The sequence below is a fragment of the Apteryx rowi genome, unplaced genomic scaffold (genome assembly GCF_003343035.1).
Source record: "Apteryx rowi isolate R43461 unplaced genomic scaffold, aptRow1 scaffold_268, whole genome shotgun sequence".
Classification (NCBI taxonomy): Eukaryota; Metazoa; Chordata; class Aves; order Apterygiformes; family Apterygidae; genus Apteryx; species Apteryx rowi.
The window spans coordinates 93,612-101,338 of NW_020449063.1; positions in this window are offsets into that span (position 1 = coordinate 93,612).

The following is a 7,727-nucleotide window of genomic DNA, read 5'->3' on the forward strand; positions in this document are numbered from 1 at the left end:
ATGCATCATTCTACTATTGTATCTTAGCGGCTGGGYGACTAGGGAAGCCAGACACTTTTTTTCTGGCACAATTACAACAGGAAAAATTGTCAAGTATAGACAAAGTCTTAGGATGACTGTTCTTCAGCCCGCAAGATGGCCTTATTCACCTCTCAAATTACTTTTTTTCTTCAGTGTGTCATTGCATAGTGTGATAACCAGGCTACTCCTAACAAACCATGCCTGCTGCAATGAATCTCCTTGTCAGGGAGCAGCAAGATCCATCTGCACCCTGAGGAAAAGAAAGCAGGAAGCCAAGCATAATAACACAGCAAGCAGGTACAAGGGCCTAGCCAGCAAGGGCTGAGTCCCACAGTACTCAAGTGAGATGAGCAGAGCAGGTCTGGTGATGGTAGTCAGCTTAGGCTGAAAGCCTAGATCATCAGTCAAGTCCACAGGCAGGACTGAGATGAAGCGAGGAAGTCAAGTCCATGAGTCAGGATCAGGGTATGGATCAACGGGGTCCATGGCCAGGGACAGGTATGGCTGCAGTGCAGCTGCAATGCAGCTCAAGGCAGGAAACAAGGACGAGAGTCACTGCTTAAAAGCAGCTCCCAAGAGAAGGAGTGGGGAGCCTTACCTGCAGCCTTTCTTCATAAGAGCTCTTCTCAGCGAGATGGCCTTGAATGCACTCTTGGCCCTAAGCCCAGGCAGGCAAACCCCCAGGAGGTTGTGGGGGGGATATGCTTAGGATCCCAACATTCCTTTGGACTTCCAACGTCAGCATTCAACGTGTGTTCTCCTTCCAAATGGTGATGAACTCTTGGAAGAAATAAGAACAGAACTGTGCTTAGAAACAAGGCTGTAATATACTTTAAAAGTAATGACGAATCTGAGTGTTTCATTTGCTCTATGGTCAAAAAAAGCATGTGGCTGTAAGGACCCTTGTAAACCACATAGGATATTCCATCTAAGAAAAATGGGAAAATAAATTGCCATCTGGTTGTATTTAAAAATGAATGGAGATTGTTGCAGCTCAGGTGACATTTGAAAGTTACGTTCATCCTATTTCTCAGTGATAGATGGAAAAAGAATATTCATTCACACAGTTAAAATGAGACGAGCCTTTATTCTTGGTTTTGAAACCAAATAGACTCCTCGTAAATGAAAAATGTTGAATCAGAATGTGAGAGAGACAGACATACAGACAGACAGATAGATAAGCTTTGTGTAAATAGAGAATAACAGCTGAACTAGTGAATTAATTCAGATGCAATAATTCATGAAAGACTGAGATAACAGCCTTGTTATGAAGTTTGTTAGAGAGTCTGCATAGTCATATAAAGTAGTCAACACTTCAGGCTTATAGAGGCCACCTCTGCTACTTAAATTATGTCATGCTGATTTTGCTAGCTGTTGTACAACCACATACAAAAATAGTCCTTACCTCAAAGAATTCACTAAGACTCCAGCCTGCAGCACCAGGGTATCTTAGGTTGTTCCTTTGTTTTCCTCTGTTTCATGAAACAAGGGGGAAGATACTTTTGATCTAGTCCCATGACAATGATTGGTGCAAGAGAGGGAAGGGCCAGGCAGAATGAAAGACGTTCAGAAGAGACCCGGTTCTTCCAGGAACCTGGTAGGCATTTTGAGCTAGAGCTGGTAAGGGCCTTAAAATTGCCTAAAAATTCAACTCCACTGAGACTAAAGACGTCTGACCTCCAAAACTGAATCTATACTCCTGTGCCTAGAGTTCTTTATGCAATGTATAAGGAGAATCAGCTAGCTCAGGGGAAAATCCATCTGAACCATGAAATATTATCTGTTTCCTGTAGTCTTTGCATCAAGCAAGTCATGCTCTCAGCAGGTTCAGGACTCTCAATAGGTCCCCCTACATCACACCGACTCATTTACTCTAATGCTATAGGGTGGATGAAGGCTCCAGTCACAATTTTCAACTCAGGTCTCCTTCAATCTTGCAACACAATTATAACTAAAGTAGGGATCACAAGGAATATAAGAGGGTTCCAAGACATGCTTATGTACCAATTCCAGATATAGCTGTTAGCAAATAGGATACAATTTGCATTCATCTTATGCAATTTTCAGTTGAATGTTCACGAGACTATGAAATTCCGGATTTATTGGGTTTAATTTTTTTTTAATGTTTGTTTTGAACAACAGGAGAAAGTCCTGCATAGAAGTTAYGCAGTTTCCCTCAGAATAGCCACACAAGAATCTGCTTTGACATTCATGGACCCCCTGTTCCCAATCCCTAATTCAGATTAGAGTGTGACACTAACACCAGTTCATCTGAACAATAAGCMTGTGGGTTAGCAATGTATTTATAACACATCACTCTTACAGAGTTACTCTTCTGAAATTCACTTTCCTTGCTTTTAACTTGTACCTCAAGAAATTCACCCAATTTTTTGTGTAAAGCTCCTTACTGCCTTGGCAATGACCCACACTCATAAAAGGCATGTTTTGTATGTGCAGGTCCTACTAACCTCATGAGGAGTGGAAAGACTGTTAAAAAGTGTATTTTGGAAGAGGGACAATATATTAAATATTGAAACATCTGACTCTGGATTGCAACTCTAGCTCCTGCCTTCCTTCTTCCTGCAGGATTGGATGGAGACAGTGGAAACTGCTAACTTAAATAAAAATGATTTCTGTATCCAAAATAAGCAGTGAGTAGGCAGATTATAAATAGAACTTTCTTTATTTTACTAGGTTGAAGTAGAATTATATAAACTATATGATCACTTCTGCTGATGGAGATTTTAAATAACGTTATACCAGGTCTTATTTCTAAGTTATTGCCAGAGGAGGCTCAGCTATTACAATCTAGTAGAGATCAACACCTCATCAGGCTCAAAAGGAAATTAAACTAGTGGAGTCTAAAAAAACTCAGGCATGAACACTTTTTCAGTGACTTGTATTAATTGTTCCAAAGGCTTTACTCACCTTCTTGAAATTGTAAACTGGAAAGATCTCCTTTTCCATGAAGCTAATGGAAACACCATACACATCAAAAGTTTTTTTAAAAAACCTAACTGCCTTATTTCTAGTGATTAATTTCAAATCATAAAACTGAACAGGTTAAAAGTGAAGTATTTAAATGGGTAAGTCAAAGATCTGAGCTGTAGAGTGAGTGCTTGCTCTGGTTTTGCTGCAGGGATGTATAAATTCTGCATTAGCTACTTCATTCTGTACTGGTTACTTCACTCTATTCAGAACTCTACCCTCCCATGCTATCTTGTAGTATAAAAAGAAAAGGAGTTTGAGGAAGGGAGTATCTGTGTCTCTGGGGAAAATGAAGTTCTGAAAAGCTGAAGAATAAAGTAACAGCCATTAAAAAAAAATAAAAATCATCTGAAGCAGAAGCAATACCCAAGGACAGGCTCAGTCCTGAAAATAGAAAGCTGTGTAGTAAGTCATTGAAAATATAAATTAGACAGTACAAAGAGCCATTACACAAAAACACATCTTCCCATTCTCCTTTTAGCCTGCCTGTTTTTTCCCCCATTTAACTAACGAATATCCATGCCCTTGTGAGTTTCCAAGCCAAGTGGACCAACAGATGGGAAAGAAGCATTTACAAGAGCAGTGAGCCTTGTCTCATAAGCATACAGAAAGGCTAACCAGACCCCTTTCCCTAGCCACATATCGTAGCCATGTCCACAACACATGTCTGCATATAACCTCTAGCTGGAGTGCCTCATCCAAGACCACAGTGCCTGCTTTACCAGCTCCTCTAAGCGGTCTAGTTATATCCACTCCACATACAGCACAGAATGTGCTGGGGTGTGATGCCTACCCCAAAAAAACAATTGATAATCCAAATCTTTCTAGTGCTCCTCTCCTCTAACTTGTTTGCACGTGCAGGCTCTGTATCTCACTCTTTACACAAAGAGCCCTGCTTTATTCTCACATTTGCCCAACACCTTAGCTTAGCAATGCATGGGGAGGAAGAAAATCTGAGCCAGCTGTCAAACACAAATCTCTAGGCTATTGGCCTTCATTACTGCTTCTCTGTGGCATACCCAGGACCTGCACTTAGCAGCCCCCAGCTGGAGCTTTGAGCACTTGAACCCATAGGATTTATCAAGACTGTCTGTGGGATGTACTAGATGGCACGCGAAAGCTGGGAAATAGCAAAGTTTTTGTGCTGTTGTATCAGTTATTTCACTCTAACAGTAATTTTGTGTGTGGTCTGAGATCAAAACAGTCGGGAAGGTTAGGAATTTACTTTTAGGCGTTCTTCAGCTCCCAGTGAAGAACAATTGTCCTATAGATAGCATCTTAACTAAATGTAGGATGCAAGAGAGATAGCAATTACTTCTAAAAAGAGATGTTTCTTTGTCCCTGGTAGTAAACTGTAATTTTTTCTCAAAGTATATGACCATGTTAAAGGGCATCATTTTAGAAGTCCTTGACAGCTGGATTTTGAATACAGCTTTTGTTCAGCCATAACTATCTCTATTCAGAAACCACACAGAGTACTTTAGACCATAAATGTATAAGCATAGCCTATACTAAAGCTAGACTAACATGAAGAGTGTTTACAGGGCAGCCTGTAGATGTATTATAGATTTTAGAGTGTCTCAAGATTAATTCAGGTGTTAAAAACCCTAGTCTACATAGCTTTACAAATTGAAATAAATAATAAAGATGCTCAGGAATTTCCTTAGAGTAGGACATTAATTTCTAGACAGAGCTTTCTGATGTAGTCTGTAGATACAGTCATTTTGTTCTTTAAAAAATGAAAACGGGAAGTAATGCCTTTCAAATGCATTGTTTTGTTTTGAAATGTCCATTGACATGCAGTAAAGTCATATAGAAATCAAATGAATGGCCTGACAGATGGAATACAAAACTGTTTTTTACTTGCACTTGCTCTCTGGTTGGCTGGGTTTTGGAAATGAAGACTGTATGATATGCATGCGTAATTAGAGTCTCTACAGACAAGTTAATTTTGCGTGAGAGTGAGTGCTGTGCAATCATACTCACTGAGCCAATGAATGCTACCAAAATGGCATTCATGTGGATGACACCCTTCCTTCCCTGCTCCTACACAGAGTACTGGGTGTGGGCAGAAAAATGGTTCTCAACTTTACTTTAGATCTCTATCACCTGGCATTGTTCTCACACTTTTTGAGAGAAAGACGGATAATTAAAGCTTTTGCTTTAGGATATTTGGGCATAGCTTTCTAGTTTTAACACCCTGGGTTCTTTTCCTTTCCCCTTTCCATATGACTCTCCATTTTATCCTGCACATTTCTCTGCTTCTGGGGCTACATTTAGTTCTCCCAAGAAGCTGGCACTGTCTGCTTTCTTCTCAAGTTTTGCCAGAACCATTAGTAACTCCAGGAACAGCAGAACTAATGAAGCCTTGTTTCCGAAGAATTTGTGTCTTATTGTTGGATTGTTTCATATCTAATAAATTGTGAGCTATGATTAAAATTTTTCTCACAGTCACAGTATTCATATATCTTTCTCTTGCATAGATTCTTTGTTATTTACTAAGACTTGAGCATAACCTATACCTTTTTCATGCACCTACTTCCCATAAATGTATAGGGGACCTAACATCCTGAGACCTATGCTATTTCAGATGAAACAAGCCAGTGATTAAAAAATTACTGGGAGACCAGACAGACAGGGGAGTAGGAAGACAGAGAGACATAAAGATACACAGGCACGTGTACATATATGTATACAGACGTGCACACAGGCTAAAAAAATCACAGCCTTCACCAGCACAGATATTTGAGCAAGATGTCTAACAACAACTCATCTTTCTGATATTGCTGATTCTATTCAGGGATCTAGTTTAAGCTATCCTGGCAAAAGAGTTATTTTGCTAATATATTCTATGTAATCTGCTGGGAGTGAATCCAGCATAGTTAGCTTGGGAAGTCATTTTGTGTGTATGGTGGACAAACTCAAGCATCTGCTGAAATTGCCAGTACCTTGAATCAACACTTCAATTTTCCTTTTAAACAGGCACTAGAGTTTGAGATCCTGTTCATACCTAGTCACCATATCGCAGAGAGAGAGGCTTCCAGACTATTTGATCTATATCCCTCCCCCCACCAAGCCTCAGACGGAAGTTTATTGATACTAAGCCTACTTTTTCTCTGTACCTTTTGTAGAATTCTTCAAAGCAATCCACATGTTGAAACTTTGGGATCTAACAGTACTTCTCAGCTGTGTTTCAGGTGTATGTTCTGGCTTTGTCTTCGGCTGATTCCTGCCCTTAATTCACTATTTGCCCCAAACTATTGCTTCTATAGGAAAAAAAAACATGATTGAATAAGCCAGTAAGAACATATGGTACTCTCCAGGGCTGGCCTAACTGGCTTAGCTTAACTGCCAAGTATGAAGCCCATGATAATGTAAACTTGTTCATTTAAAAAACATTCCCATGGAGACATTGGAATAAAAGAACACGATAACTTTCTGATAATTATTTTCATGCTAATAGTACAAATGCTGTATGCATTAGACCTTCATCATCTTTCATTCGTTGCTTTCAATGAGCACTGCAGCCGTGATTATTAAATCTTCCGTTCCAATGACAAGCAAAAGGTAGAAATTTGCACCCAAGAATTATCAGGATTTTTTTTTATGAATAGGTTTCATACTCCAAAGTTCACACTGCTTTTACATGATTTGGAAATCTATGGATGCACTCCTTTCACCAGCAATGAATTTATATTCTGTACAACAAAAAAAATTAGTTTTTTTTTGGTTAGGTTTGTTTGTTTGCTTGTTGAGCTACAACACAATTTGCAAATTCATTTAACAAGTATTCACTGGGGAAATTTATTGTTTATATAAGATCATAAATTAAATTTGGAAGGCAGGAAAGAAAGTTTATTCAGTTAAATCTCATTATCTTCTGGAAAACCTATCTGGAAATTCCTAATTCTCCTTACTTCAAAACAGAAATTTGATACTGTAACATTATTGTGACCACAGGCTATAATTCTAAGGCCTGTAATTGCAGAAGAGAATAATATTACACAGAAGTGTGTTCATTAGTGTTTTTATTCACATGAATATTTCTGTTGAGATGACTATAGTCAATTCATATAAAGGTACTTGTATTTGTATGGTTTTGCATCTATCCAGCTGTATCCAAGATCAGAACAAAGGTATAACACAAGCACCAACAGCAAAGGAAAATATTTGGGTCTGTGCTTTTGCTTGCTTCATGATATACAAATGTCTCCAGTTCATTTTGCATTAGAAGTTAAGGTCTTCTTAACTCCATTTTGTGTAATTTTCCCTGAAAGACACTCTCAGTGAATGGTGAATTGTAGCAATTATAACATTACAAAGATCTAAGAGGTGAAACTTGCACAACGAGAGGCAAAGACACATCGGGCAGCCTGACTGAATGCTATATTTATTTGTACGGTTATGCTAAATTTAATGCCAGTACTGTGTAGCAGTAGCTATGTTTTTGAACAGAGCCAATTAACCTTGGTGGTGCACTCCACTAACATGTCTATTCTGTTTCCAGTACTTAAATTAGGATGTTCAGAGTTAGCCTGGCTATTTCTCTATGGCAATGCATTGTGCTGCATGTAAGCATAACCTTCGTGCTGGTTATACCCTCACATGGTAATACTTCCAGATGAGGCAGGAACCTCTGTGAGACTCCCTTCACACACATCTCCTCTATGTCATTCCATCCAGGAGGAAAAACACTTTCCTGTGGGGGAGAAAGGAAG